Raw genomic sequence first — 15,516 nt, forward strand, 5'->3', positions numbered from 1 at the left:
ATAATACATGTTGTTTTATTGGTCGCTCGTCCATTTCATATCCCATAGCTTAACCACTCATATCTTTGGATTTCTCTCGATGAGGCGAGCAGTACGAGTACCACCTTGATGGGTCTGCGACGTTTCCTTCCATAGTTATTACAAAAAAACCACAAACATCCCAGAATCCTCTCGGTTTGGGGTCAAAATGTTGTCGCTCATTAAATCCCATAAGAAACGTCGCATCGAATAAATGTGATTGAATTCTCCCCGTCTGGGCGAGCGGAATTGAATGGTGTAACTGATTTTGCTGTGCTGTGTTAAATAAGATATTTGCATGACTACAATTGTTTTATTTTGTGAATAGCAAAAAGCATTCAACCCCATAAAACATGTTGTTTTATTGGTCGCTCGTCCATTTCATATCCCATAGCTTAAACACTCATACCTTTGGATTCCACTCGATGAGGCGAGCAGTACGAGTACCACCTTGATGGGTCTGCGACGTTTCCTTCCAGAGTTATTACCAAAAAACCACAAACTTCCAGAATCCTCTCGGTTTGGGGTCAAAATGTTGTCGCTCATTAAATCCCATAAGAAACATCGCATCTAATAAATGTGAGTGAATTCTCCCCGTCTGTACGAGCAGGATTGAATGGTGCAACTGATTTTGCTGTGCTGTGTTAAATAAGATATTTGCATGACTGCTTTTGTTTTATTTTGTGAATAGCAAAAAGCATTCAACCCCATAATACATGTTGTTTTATTGGTCGCTCGTCCATTTCATATCCCATAGCTTAACCACTCATATCTTTGGATTTCTCTCGATGAGGCGAGCAGTACGAGTACCACCTTGATGGGTCTGCGACGTTTCCTTCCAGAGTTATTACAAAAAAACCACAAACATCCCAGAATCCTCTCGGTTTGGGGTCAAAATGTTGTCGCTCATTAAATCCCATAATAAACGTCGCATCGAATAAATGTGATTGAATTCTCCCCGTCTGGACGAGTGGAATTGAATGGTGTAACTGATTTTGCTGTGCTGTGTTAAATAAGATATTTGCATGACTACAATTGTTTTATTTTGTGAATAGCAAAAAGCATTCAACCCCATAATACATGTTGTTTTATTGGTCGCTCGTCCATTTCATATCCTATAGCTTAACCACTCATACCTTTGAATTCCCCTCGATGAGGCGAGCAGTACGAGTACCACCTTGATGGGTCTGCGACGTTTCCTTCCAGAGTTATTACAAAAAAAACACAAACATCCCAGAATCCTCTCGGTTTGGGGTCAAAATGTTGTCGCTCATTAAATCCCATAAGAAACGTCGCATCGAATAAATGTGATTGAATTCTCCCCGTCTGGACGAGTGGAATTGAATGGTGTAACTGATTTTGCTGTGCTGTGTTAAATAAGATATTTGCATGACTACAATTGTTTTATTTTGTGAATAGCAAAAAGCATTCAACCCCGTAATACATGTTGTTTTATTGGTCGCTCGTCCATTTCATATCCCATAGCTTAACCACTCATATCTTTGGATTCCACTCGATGAGGCGAGCAGCACAAGTACCACCTTGATGGGTCTGCGACGTTTCCTTCCAGAGTTATTACAAAAAAACCACAAACATCCCAGAATCCTCTCGGTTTGGGGTCAAAATGTTGTCGCTCATTAAATCCCATAAGAAACGTCGCATCGAATAAATGTGATTGAATTCTCCCCGTCTGGGCGAGCGGAATTGAATGGTGTAACTGATTTTGCTGTGCTGTGTTAAATAAGATATTTGCATGACTACAATTGTTTTATTTTGTGAATAGCAAAAAGCATTCAACCCCATAAAACATGTTGTTTTATTGGTCGCTCGTCCATTTCATATCCCATAGCTTAACCACTCATACCTTTGGATTCCACTCGATGAGGCGAGCAGTACGAGTACCACCTTTATGGGTCTGCGACGTTTCCTTCCAGAGTTATTACCAAAAAACCACAAACTTCCAGAATCCTCTCGGTTTGGGGTCAAAATGTTGTCGCTCATTAAATCCCATAAGAAACATCGCATCTAATAAATGTGAGTGAATTCTCCCCGTCTGGACGAGCAGGATTGAATGGTGCAACTGATTTTGCTGTGCTGTGTTAAATAAGATATTTGCATGACTGCTTTTGTTTTATTTTGTGAATAGCAAAAAGCATTCAACCCCATAATACATGTTGTTTTATTGGTCGCTCGTCCATTTCATATCCCATAGCTTAACCACTCATATCTTTGGATTTCTCTCGATGAGGCGAGCAGTACGAGTACCACCTTGATGGGTCTGCGACGTTTCCTTCCAGAGTTATTACAAAAAAACCACAAACATCCCAGAATCCTCTCGGTTTGGGGTCAAAATGTTGTCGCTCATTAAATCCCATAATAAACGTCGCATCGAATAAATGTGATTGAATTCTCCCCGTCTGGACGAGTGGAATTGAATGGTGTAACTGATTTTGCTGTGCTGTGTTAAATAAGATATTTGCATGACTACAATTGTTTTATTTTGTGAATAGCAAAAAGCATTCAACCCCATAATACATGTTGTTTTATTGGTCGCTCGTCCATTTCATATCCTATAGCTTAACCACTCATACCTTTGAATTCCCCTCGATGAGGCGAGCAGTAGGAGTACCACCTTGATGGGTCTGCGACGTTTCCTTCCAGAGTTATTACAAAAAAACCACAAACATCCCAGAATCCTCTCGGTTTGGGGTCAAAATGTTGTCGCTCATTAAATCCCATAAGAAACGTCGCATCGAATAAATGTGATTGAATTCTCCCCGTCTGGATGAGTGGAATTGAATGGTGTAACTGATTTTGCTTTGCTGTGTTAAATAAGATATTTGCATGACTACAATTGTTTTATTTTGTGAATAGCAAAAAGCATTCAACCCCGTAATACATGTTATTTTATTGGTCGCTCGTCCATTTCATATCCCATAGCTTAACCACTCATATCTTTGGATTCCACTCGATGAGGTGAGCAGCACAAGTACCACCTTGATGGGTCTGCGACGTTTCCTTCCAGAGTTATTACAAAAAAACCACAAACATCCCAGAATCCTCTCGGTTTGGGGTCAAAATGTTGTCGCTCATTAAATCCCATAAGAAACGTCGCATCGAATAAATGTGATTGAATTCTCCCCGTCTGGACGAGTGGAATTGAATGGTGTAACTGATTTTGCTGTGCTGTGTTAAATAAGATATTTGCATGACTACAATTGTTTTATTTTGTGAATAGCAAAAAGCATTCAACCCCATAATACATGTTGTTTTATTGGTCGCTCGTCCATTTCATATCCTATAGCTTAACCACTCATACCTTTGAATTCCCCTCGATGAGGCGAGCAGTACGAGTACCACCTTGATGGGTCTGCGACGTTTCCTTCCAGAGTTATTACAAAAAAACCACAAACATCCCAGAATCCTCTCGGTTTGGGGTCAAAATGTTGTCGCTCATTAAATCCCATAAGAAACGTCGCATCGAATAAATGTGATTGAATTCTCCCCGTCTGGACGAGTGGAATTGAATGGTGTAACTGATTTTGCTGTGCTGTGTTAAATAAGATATTTGCATGACTACAATTGTTTTATTTTGTGAATAGCAAAAAGCATTCAACCCCGTAATACATGTTGTTTTATTGGTCGCTCGTCCATTTCATATCCCATAGCTTAACCACTCATATCTTTGGATTCCACTCGATGAGGCGAGCAGCACAAGTACCACCTTGATGGGTCTGCGACGTTTCCTTCCAGAGTTATTGCCAAAAAAACACAAACTTCCAGAATCCTCTCGGTTTGGGGTCAAAATGTTGTCGCTCATTAAATCCCATAAGAAACATCGCATCTAATAAATGTGAGTGAATTCTCCCCGTCTGGACGAGCAGGATTGAATGGTGCAACTGATTTTGCTTTGCTGTGTTAAATAAGATATTTGCATGACTGCTTTTGTTTTATTTTGTGAATAGCAAAAAGCATTCAACCCCATAATACATGTTGTTTTATTGCTCGCTCGTCCATTTCATATGCCATAGCTTAACCACTCATATCTTTGGATTCCTCTCGATGAGGCGAGCAGTATGAGTACCACCTTGATGGGTCTGCGACGTTTCCTTCCAGAGTTATTACAAAAAAACCACAAACATCCCAGAATCCTCTCGGTTTGGGGTCAAAATGTTGTCGCTCATTAAATCCCATAAGAAACGTCGCATCGAATAAATGTGATTGAATTCTCCCCGTCTGGACGAGTGGAATTGAATGGTGTAACTGATTTTGCTGTGCTGTGTTAAATAAGATATTTGCATGACTACAATTGTTTTATTTTGTGAATAGCAAAAAGCATTCAACCCCGTAATACATGTTATTTTATTGGTCGCTCGTCCATTTCATATCCCATAGCTTAACCACTCATATCTTTGGATTCCACTCGATGAGGTGAGCAGCACAAGTACCACCTTGATGGGTCTGCGACGTTTCCTTCCAGAGTTATTACAAAAAAACCACAAACATCCCAGAATCCTCTCGGTTTGGGGTCAAAATGTTGTCGCTCATTAAATCCCATAAGAAACGTCGCATCGAATAAATGTGATTGAATTCTCCCCGTCTGGACGAGTGGAATTGAATGGTGTAACTGATTTTGCTGTGCTGTGTTAAATAAGATATTTGCATGACTACAATTGTTTTATTTTGTGAATAGCAAAAAGCATTCAACCCCATAATACATGTTGTTTTATTGGTCGCTCGTCCATTTCATATCCTATAGCTTAACCACTCATACCTTTGAATTCCCCTCGATGAGGCGAGCAGTACGAGTACCACCTTGATGGGTCTGCGACGTTTCCTTCCAGAGTTATTACAAAAAAACCACAAACATCCCAGAATCCTCTCGGTTTGGGGTCAAAATGTTGTCGCTCATTAAATCCCATAAGAAACGTCGCATCGAATAAATGTGATTGAATTCTCCCCGTCTGGACGAGTGGAATTGAATGGTGTAACTGATTTTGCTGTGCTGTGTTAAATAAGATATTTGCATGACTACAATTGTTTTATTTTGTGAATAGCAAAAAGCATTCAACCCCGTAATACATGTTGTTTTATTGGTCGCTCGTCCATTTCATATCACATAGCTTAACCACTCATATCTTTGGATTCCACTCGATGAGGCGAGCAGCACAAGTACCACCTTGATGGGTCTGCGACGTTTCCTTCCAGAGTTATTGCCAAAAAAACACAAACTTCCAGAATCCTCTCGGTTTGGGGTCAAAATGTTGTCGCTCATTAAATCCCATAAGAAACATCGCATCTAATAAATGTGAGTGAATTCTCCCCGTCTGGACGAGCAGGATTGAATGGTGCAACTGATTTTGCTTTGCTGTGTTAAATAAGATATTTGCATGACTGCTTTTGTTTTATTTTGTGAATAGCAAAAAGCATTCAACCCCATAATACATGTTGTTTTATTGCTCGCTCGTCCATTTCATATGCCATAGCTTAACCACTCATATCTTTGGATTCCTCTCGATGAGGCGAGCAGTATGAGTACCACCTTGATGGGTCTGCGACGTTTCCTTCCAGAGTTATTACAAAAAAACCACAAACATCCCAGAATCCTCTCGGTTTGGGGTCAAAATGTTGTCGCTCATTAAATCCCATAAGAAACGTCGCATCGAATAAATGTGATTGAATTCTCCCCGTCTGGGCGAGCGGAATTGAATGGTGTAACTGATTTTGCTGTGCTGTGTTATATAAGATATTTGCATGACTACAATTGTTTTATTTTGTGAATAGCAAAAAGCATTCAACCCCATAAAACATGTTGTTTTATTGGTCGCTCGTCCATTTCATATCCCATAGCTTAACCACTCATACCTTTGGATTCCACTCGATGAGGCGAGCAGTACGAGTACCACCTTGATGGGTCTGCGACGTTTCCTTCCAGAGTTATTACAAAAAAAACACAAACATCCCAGAATCCTCTCGGTTTGGGGTCAAAATGTTGTCGCTCATTAAATCCCATAAGAAACGTCGCATCGAATAAATGTGATTGAAATCTCCCCGTCTGGACGAGCGGAATTGAATGGTGCAACTGATTTTGCTGTGCTGTGTTAAATAAGATATTTGCATGACTGCTTTTGTTTTATTTTGTGAATAGCAAAAAGCATTCAACCCCATAAAACATGTTTTTATTGGTCGCTCGTCCATTTCATATCCCATAGCTTAACCACTCATATCGTTGGATTCCACTCGATGAGGCGAGCAGTACGAGTACCACCTTGATGGGTCTGCGACGTTTCCTTCCAGAGTTATTACCAAAAAACCACAAACTTCCAGAATCCTCTCGGTTTGGGGTCAAAATGTTGTCGCTCATTAAATCCCATAAGAAACATCGCATCTAATAAATGTGAGTGAATTCTCCCCGTCTGGACGAGCAGGATTGAATGGTGCAACTGATTTTGCTGTGCTGTCTTAAATAAGATATTTGCATGACTGCTTTTGTTTTATTTTGTGAATAGCAAAAAGCATTCAACCCCATAATACATGTTGTTTTATTGGTCGCTCGTCCATTTCATATCCCATAGCTTAACCACTCATATCTTTGGATTCCACTCGATGAGGCGAGCAGCACAAGTACCACCTTGATGGGTCTGCGACGTTTCCTTCCAGAGTTATTACAAAAAAACCACAAACATCCCAGAATCCTCTCGGTTTGGGGTCAAAATGTTGTCGCTCATTAAATCCCATAAGAAACGTCGCATCGAATAAATGTGATTGAATTCTCCCCGTCTGGACGAGTGGAATTGAATGGTGTAACTGATTTTGCTGTGCTGTGTTAAATAAGATATTTGCATGACTACAATTGTTTTATTTTGTGAATAGCAAAAAGCATTCAACCCCATAATACATGTTGTTTTATTGGTCGCTCGTCCATTTCATATCCTATCGCTTAACCACTCATACCTTTGAATTCCCCTCGATGAGGCGAGCAGTACGAGTACCACCTTGATGGGTCTGCGACGTTTCCTTCCAGAGTTATTACAAAAAAAACCACAAACATCCCAGAATCCTCTCGGTTTGGGGTCAAAATGTTGTCGCTCATTAAATCCCATAAGAAACGTCGCATCGAATAAATGTGATTGAATTCTCCCCGTCTGGACGAGTGGAATTGAATGGTGTAACTGATTTTGCTGTGCTGTGTTAAATAAGATATTTGCATGACTACAATTGTTTTATTTTGTGAATAGCAAAAAGCATTCAACCCCGTAATACATGTTGTTTTATTGGTCGCTCGTCCATTTCATATCCCATAGCTTAACCACTCATATCTTTGGATTCCACTCGATGAGGCGAGCAGCACAAGTACCACCTTGATGGGTCTGCGACGTTTCCTTCCAGAGTTATTGCCAAAAAAACACAAACTTCCAGAATCCTCTCGGTTTGGGGTCAAAATGTTGTCGCTCATTAAATCCCATAAGAAACATCGCATCTAATAAATGTGAGTGAATTCTCCCCGTCTGGACGAGCAGGATTGAATGGTGCAACTGATTTTGCTTTGCTGTGTTAAATAAGATATTTGCATGACTGCTTTTGTTTTATTTTGTGAATAGCAAAAAGCATTCAACCCCATAATACATGTTGTTTTATTGCTCGCTCGTCCATTTCATATGCCATAGCTTAACCACTCATATCTTTGGATTCCTCTCGATGAGGCGAGCAGTATGAGTACCACCTTGATGGATCTGCGACGTTTCCTTCCAGAGTTATTACAAAAAAACCACAAACATCCCAGAATCCTCTCGGTTTGGGGTCAAAATGTTGTCGCTCATTAAATCCCATAAGAAACGTCGCATCGAATAAATGTGATTGAATTCTCCCCGTCTGGACGAGCGGAATTGAATGGTGTAACTGATTTTGCTGTGCTGTGTTAAATAAGATATTTGCATGACTACAATTGTTTTATTTTGTGAATAGCAAAAAGCATTCAACCCCATAAAACATGTTGTTTTATTGGTCGCTCGTCCATTTCATATCCCATAGCTTAACCACTCATATCTTTGGATTCCACTCGATGAGGCGAGCAGGACGAGTGCCACCTTGATTGGTCTGCGACGTTTCCTTCCAGACCTATTACCAAAAAACCACAAACATCCAGAATCGTCTCGGTTTTTTGGTCAAAATCTTGTCGCTCATTAAATCCCATAAGAAACGTCGCATCGAATGAATGTGATTGAATTCTCCCCGTCTGGACGAGCGGAATTGAATGGTGTAACTGATTTTGCTGTGCTGTGTTAAATCAGATATTTGCATTACTGCTTTTGTTTTATTTTGTGAATAGCAAAAAGCATTCAACCCCATAATACATGTTGTTTTATTGGTCGATCGTCCATTTTATAACCCATAGCTTAAACACTCATATCTTTGGATTCCGCTCGATGAGGCGAGCAGGACGAGTACCACCTTGATGGGTCTGCGACGTTTCGTTCCAGAGTTATTACCAAAAAACCACAAACTTCCAGAATCCTCTCGGTTTGGGGTCAAAATCCTGTCGCTCATTAAATCCCATAAGAAACATCGCATCGAATAAATGTGAGTGAATTCTCCCCGTCTGGACGAGCAGGATTGAATGGTGCAACTGATTTTGCTGTGCTGTCTTAAATAAGATATTTGCATGACTGCTTTTGTTTTATTTTGTGAATAGCAAAAAGCATTCAACCCCATAATACATGTTGTTTTATTGGTCGCTCGTCCATTTCATATCCCATAGCTTAACCACTCATATCTTTGGATTCCACTCGATGAGGCGAGCAGCACAAGTACCACCTTGATGGGTCTGCGACGTTTCCTTCCAGAGTTATTACAAAAAAACCACAAACATCCCAGAATCCTCTCGGTTTGGGGTCAAAATGTTGTCGCTCATTAAATCCCATAAGAAACGTCGCATCGAATAAATGTGATTGAATTCTCCCCGTCTGGACGAGTGGAATTGAATGGTGTAACTGATTTTGCTGTGCTGTGTTAAATAAGATATTTGCATGACTACAATTGTTTTATTTTGTGAATAGCAAAAAGCATTCAACCCCATAATACATGTTGTTTTATTGGTCGCTCGTCCATTTCATATCCTATCGCTTAACCACTCATACCTTTGAATTCCCCTCGATGAGGCGAGCAGTACGAGTACCACCTTGATGGGTCTGCGACGTTTCCTTCCAGAGTTATTACAAAAAAAACCACAAACATCCCAGAATCCTCTCGGTTTGGGGTCAAAATGTTGTCGCTCATTAAATCCCATAAGAAACGTCGCATCGAATAAATGTGATTGAATTCTCCCCGTCTGGACGAGTGGAATTGAATGGTGTAACTGATTTTGCTGTGCTGTGTTAAATAAGATATTTGCATGACTACAATTGTTTTATTTTGTGAATAGCAAAAAGCATTCAACCCCGTAATACATGTTGTTTTATTGGTCGCTCGTCCATTTCATATCCCATAGCTTAACCACTCATATCTTTGGATTCCACTCGATGAGGCGAGCAGCACAAGTACCACCTTGATGGGTCTGCGACGTTTCCTTCCAGAGTTATTGCCAAAAAAACACAAACTTCCAGAATCCTCTCGGTTTGGGGTCAAAATGTTGTCGCTCATTAAATCCCATAAGAAACATCGCATCTAATAAATGTGAGTGAATTCTCCCCGTCTGGACGAGCAGGATTGAATGGTGCAACTGATTTTGCTTTGCTGTGTTAAATAAGATATTTGCATGACTGCTTTTGTTTTATTTTGTGAATAGCAAAAAGCATTCAACCCCATAATACATGTTGTTTTATTGCTCGCTCGTCCATTTCATATGCCATAGCTTAACCACTCATATCTTTGGATTCCTCTCGATGAGGCGAGCAGTATGAGTACCACCTTGATGGATCTGCGACGTTTCCTTCCAGAGTTATTACAAAAAAACCACAAACATCCCAGAATCCTCTCGGTTTGGGGTCAAAATGTTGTCGCTCATTAAATCCCATAAGAAACGTCGCATCGAATAAATGTGATTGAATTCTCCCCGTCTGGACGAGCGGAATTGAATGGTGTAACTGATTTTGCTGTGCTGTGTTAAATAAGATATTTGCATGACTACAATTGTTTTATTTTGTGAATAGCAAAAAGCATTCAACCCCATAAAACATGTTGTTTTATTGGTCGCTCGTCCATTTCATATCCCATAGCTTAACCACTCATATCTTTGGATTCCACTCGATGAGGCGAGCAGGACGAGTGCCACCTTGATTGGTCTGCGACGTTTCCTTCCAGACCTATTACCAAAAAACCACAAACATCCAGAATCGTCTCGGTTTTTTGGTCAAAATCTTGTCGCTCATTAAATCCCATAAGAAACGTCGCATCGAATGAATGTGATTGAATTCTCCCCGTCTGGACGAGCGGAATTGAATGGTGTAACTGATTTTGCTGTGCTGTGTTAAATCAGATATTTGCATTACTGCTTTTGTTTTATTTTGTGAATAGCAAAAAGCATTCAACCCCATAATACATGTTGTTTTATTGGTCGATCGTCCATTTTATAACCCATAGCTTAAACACTCATATCTTTGGATTCCGCTCGATGAGGCGAGCAGGACGAGTACCACCTTGATGGGTCTGCGACGTTTCGTTCCAGAGTTATTACCAAAAAACCACAAACTTCCAGAATCCTCTCGGTTTGGGGTCAAAATCCTGTCGCTCATTAAATCCCATAAGAAACATCGCATCGAATAAATGTGAGTGAATTCTCCCCGTCTGGATGAGCGGGATTGAATGGTGCAACTGATTTTGCTGTGCTGTGTTAAATAAGATATTTGCATGACTGCTTTTGTTTTATTTTGTGAATAGCAAAAAGCATTCAACCCCATAATACATGTTGTTTTATTGGTCGCTCGTCCATTTCATATCCCATAGCTTAACCACTCATATCTTTGGATTCCTCTCGATGAGGCGAGCAGTACAAGTACCACCTTGATGGGTCTGCGACGTTTCCTTCCAGAGTTATTACAAAAAACCACAAACATCCCAGAATCCTCTCGGTTTGGGGTCAAAATGTTGTCGCTCATTAAATCCCATAAGAAACGTCGCATCGAATAAATGTGATTGAATTCTCCCCGTCTGGACGAGTGGAATTGAATGGTGTAACTGATTTTGCTGTGCTGTGTTAAATAAGATATTTGCATGACTACAATTGTTTTATTTTGTGAATAGCAAAAAGCATTCAACCCGTAATACATGTTGTTTTATTGGTCGCTCGTCCATTTCATATCCCATAGCTGAACCACTCATACCTTTGAATTCCTCTCGATGAGGCGAGCAGTACGAGTACCACCTTGATGGGTCTGCGACGTTTCCTTCCAGAGTTATTAAAAAAAAAACACAAACATCCCAGAATACTCTCGGTTTGGGGTCAAAATGTTGTCGCTCATTAAATCCCATAAGAAACGTCGCATCGAATAAATGTGATTGAAATCTCCCCGTCTGGACGAGCGGAATTGAATGGTGCAACTGATTTTGCTGTGCTGTGTTAAATAAGATATTTGCATGACTGCTTTTGTTTTATTTTGTGAATAGCAAAAAGCATTCAACCCCATAATACATGTTGTTTTATTGGTCGCTCGTCCATTTCATATCCTATAGCTTAACCACTCATACCTTTGAATTCCCCTCGATGAGGCGAGCAGTACGAGTACCACCTTGATGGGTCTGCGACGTTTCCTTCCAGAGTTATTACAAAAAAAACACAAACATCCCAGAATCCTCTCGGTTTGGGGTCAAAATGTTGTCGCTCATTAAATCCCATGAGAAACGTCGCATCGAATAAATGTGATTGAATTCTCCCCGTCTGGACGAGTGGAATTGAATGGTGTAACTGATTTTGCTGTGCTGTGTTAAATAAGATATTTGCATGACTACAATTGTTTTATTTTGTGAATAGCAAAAAGCATTCAACCCCGTAATACATGTTGTTTTATTGGTCGCTCGTCCATTTCATATCCCATAGCTTAACCACTCATATCTTTGGATTCCACTCGATGAGGCGAGCAGCACAAGTACCACCTTGATGGGTCTGCGACGTTTCCTTCCAGAGTTATTACAAAAAAACCACAAACATCCCAGAATCCTCTCGGTTTGGGGTCAAAATGTTGTCGCTCATTAAATCCCATAAGAAACGTCGCATCGAATAAATGTGATTGAATTCTCCCCGTCTGGGCGAGCGGAATTGAATGGTGTAACTGATTTTGCTGTGCTGTGTTAAATAAGATATTTGCATGACTACAATTGTTTTATTTTGTGAATAGCAAAAAGCATTCAACCCCATAAAACATGTTGTTTTATTGGTCGCTCGTCCATTTCATATCCCATAGCTTAAGCACTCATACCTTTGGATTCCACTCGATGAGGCGAGCAGTACGAGTACCACCTTGATGGGTCTGCGACGTTTCCTTCCAGAGTTATTACCAAAAAACCACAAACTTCCAGAATCCTCTCGGTTTGGGGTCAAAATGTTGTCGCTCATTAAATCCCATAAGAAACATCGCATCTAATAAATGTGAGTGAATTCTCCCCGTCTGGACGAGCAGGATTGAATGGTGCAACTGATTTTGCTGTGCTGTGTTAAATAAGATATTTGCATGACTGCTTTTGTTTTATTTTGTGAATAGCAAAAAGCATTCAACCCCATAATACATGTTGTTTTATTGCTCGCTCGTCCATTTCATATGCCATAGCTTAACCACTCATATCTTTGGATTCCTCTCGATGAGGCGAGCAGTATGAGTACCACCTTGATGGGTCTGCGACGTTTCCTTCCAGAGTTATTACAAAAAAACCACAAACATCCCAGAATCCTCTCGGTTTGGGGTCAAAATGTTGTCGCTCATTAAATCCCATAAGAAACGTCGCATCGAATAAATGTGATTGAATTCTCCCCGTCTGGGCGAGCGGAATTGAATGGTGTAACTGATTTTGCTGTGCTGTGTTATATAAGATATTTGCATGACTACAATTGTTTTATTTTGTGAATAGCAAAAAGCATTCAACCCCATAAAACATGTTGTTTTATTGGTCGCTCGTCCATTTCATATCCCATAGCTTAACCACTCATACCTTTGGATTCCACTCGATGAGGCGAGCAGTACGAGTACCACCTTGATGGGTCTGCGACGTTTCCTTCCAGAGTTATTACAAAAAAAACACAAACATCCCAGAATCCTCTCGGTTTGGGGTCAAAATGTTGTCGCTCATTAAATCCCATAAGAAACGTCGCATCGAATAAATGTGATTGAAATCTCCCCGTCTGGACGAGCGGAATTGAATGGTGCAACTGATTTTGCTGTGCTGTGTTAAATAAGATATTTGCATGACTGCTTTTGTTTTATTTTGTGAATAGCAAAAAGCATTCAACCCCATAAAACATGTTTTTATTGGTCGCTCGTCCATTTCATATCCCATAGCTTAACCACTCATATCTTTGGATTCCACTCGATGAGGCGAGCAGTACGAGTACCACCTTGATGGGTCTGCGACGTTTCCTTCCAGAGTTATTACCAAAAAACCACAAACTTCCAGAATCCTCTCGGTTTGGGGTCAAAATGTTGTCGCTCATTAAATCCCATAAGAAACATCGCATCTAATAAATGTGAGTGAATTCTCCCCGTCTGGACGAGCAGGATTGAATGGTGCAACTGATTTTGCTGTGCTGTCTTAAATAAGATATTTGCATGACTGCTTTTGTTTTATTTTGTGAATAGCAAAAAGCATTCAACCCCATAATACATGTTGTTTTATTGGTCGCTCGTCCATTTCATATCCCATAGCTTAACCACTCATATCTTTGGATTCCACTCGATGAGGCGAGCAGCACAAGTACCACCTTGATGGGTCTGCGACGTTTCCTTCCAGAGTTATTACAAAAAAACCACAAACATCCCAGAATCCTCTCGGTTTGGGGTCAAAATGTTGTCGCTCATTAAATCCCATAAGAAACGTCGCATCGAATAAATGTGATTGAATTCTCCCCGTCTGGACGAGTGGAATTGAATGGTGTAACTGATTTTGCTGTGCTGTGTTAAATAAGATATTTGCATGACTACAATTGTTTTATTTTGTGAATAGCAAAAAGCATTCAACCCCATAATACATGTTGTTTTATTGGTCGCTCGTCCATTTCATATCCTATCGCTTAACCACTCATACCTTTGAATTCCCCTCGATGAGGCGAGCAGTACGAGTATCACCTTGATGGGTCTGCGACGTTTCCTTCCAGAGTTATTACAAAAAAACCACAAACATCCCAGAATCCTCTCGGTTTGGGGTCAAAATGTTGTCGCTCATTAAATCCCATAAGAAACGTCGCATCGAATAAATGTGATTGAATTCTCCCCGTCTGGACGAGTGGAATTGAATGGTGTAACTGATTTTGCTGTGCTGTGTTAAATAAGATATTTGCATGACTACAATTGTTTTATTTTGTGAATAGCAAAAAGCATTCAACCCCGTAATACATGTTGTTTTATTGGTCGCTCGTCCATTTCATATCCCATAGCTTAACCACTCATATCTTTGGATTCCACTCGATGAGGCGAGCAGCACAAGTACCACCTTGATGGGTCTGCGACGTTTCCTTCCAGAGTTATTGCCAAAAAAACACAAACTTCCAGAATCCTCTCGGTTTGGGGTCAAAATGTTGTCGCTCATTAAATCCCATAAGAAACATCGCATCTAATAAATGTGAGTGAATTCTCCCCGTCTGGACGAGCAGGATTGAATGGTGCAACTGATTTTGCTTTGCTGTGTTAAATAAGATATTTGCATGACTGCTTTTGTTTTATTTTGTGAATAGCAAAAAGCATTCAACCCCATAATACATGTTGTTTTATTGCTCGCTCGTCCATTTCATATGCCATAGCTTAACCACTCATATCTTTGGATTCCTCTCGATGAGGCGAGCAGTATGAGTACCACCTTGATGGGTCTGCGACGTTTCCTTCCAGAGTTATTACAAAAAAACCACAAACATCCCAGAATCCTCTCGGTTTGGGGTCAAAATGTTGTCGCTCATTAAATCCCATAAGAAACGTCGCATCGAATAAATGTGATTGAATTCTCCCCGTCTGGGCGAGCGGAATTGAATGGTGTAACTGATTTTGCTGTGCTGTGTTATATAAGATATTTGCATGACTACAATTGTTTTATTTTGTGAATAGCAAAAAGCATTCAACCCCATAAAACATGTTGTTTTATTGGTCGCTCGTCCATTTCATATCCCATAGCTTAACCACTCATACCTTTGGATTCCACTCGATGAGGCGAGCAGTACGAGTACCACCTTGATGGGTCTGCGACGTTTCCTTCCAGAGTTATTACAAAAAAAACACAAACATCCCAGAATCCTCTCGGTTTGGGGTCAAAATGTTGTCGCTCATTAAATCCCATAAGAAACGTCGCATCGAATAAATGTGATTGAAA

The sequence above is a fragment of the Petromyzon marinus genome, chromosome 79, assembly GCF_048934315.1.
Source record: "Petromyzon marinus isolate PM22_M1 ecotype Great Lakes invasive population chromosome 79, UKy_Petmar_22M1.pri1.0, whole genome shotgun sequence".
NCBI classification, from domain to species: Eukaryota; Metazoa; Chordata; class Hyperoartia; order Petromyzontiformes; family Petromyzontidae; genus Petromyzon; species Petromyzon marinus.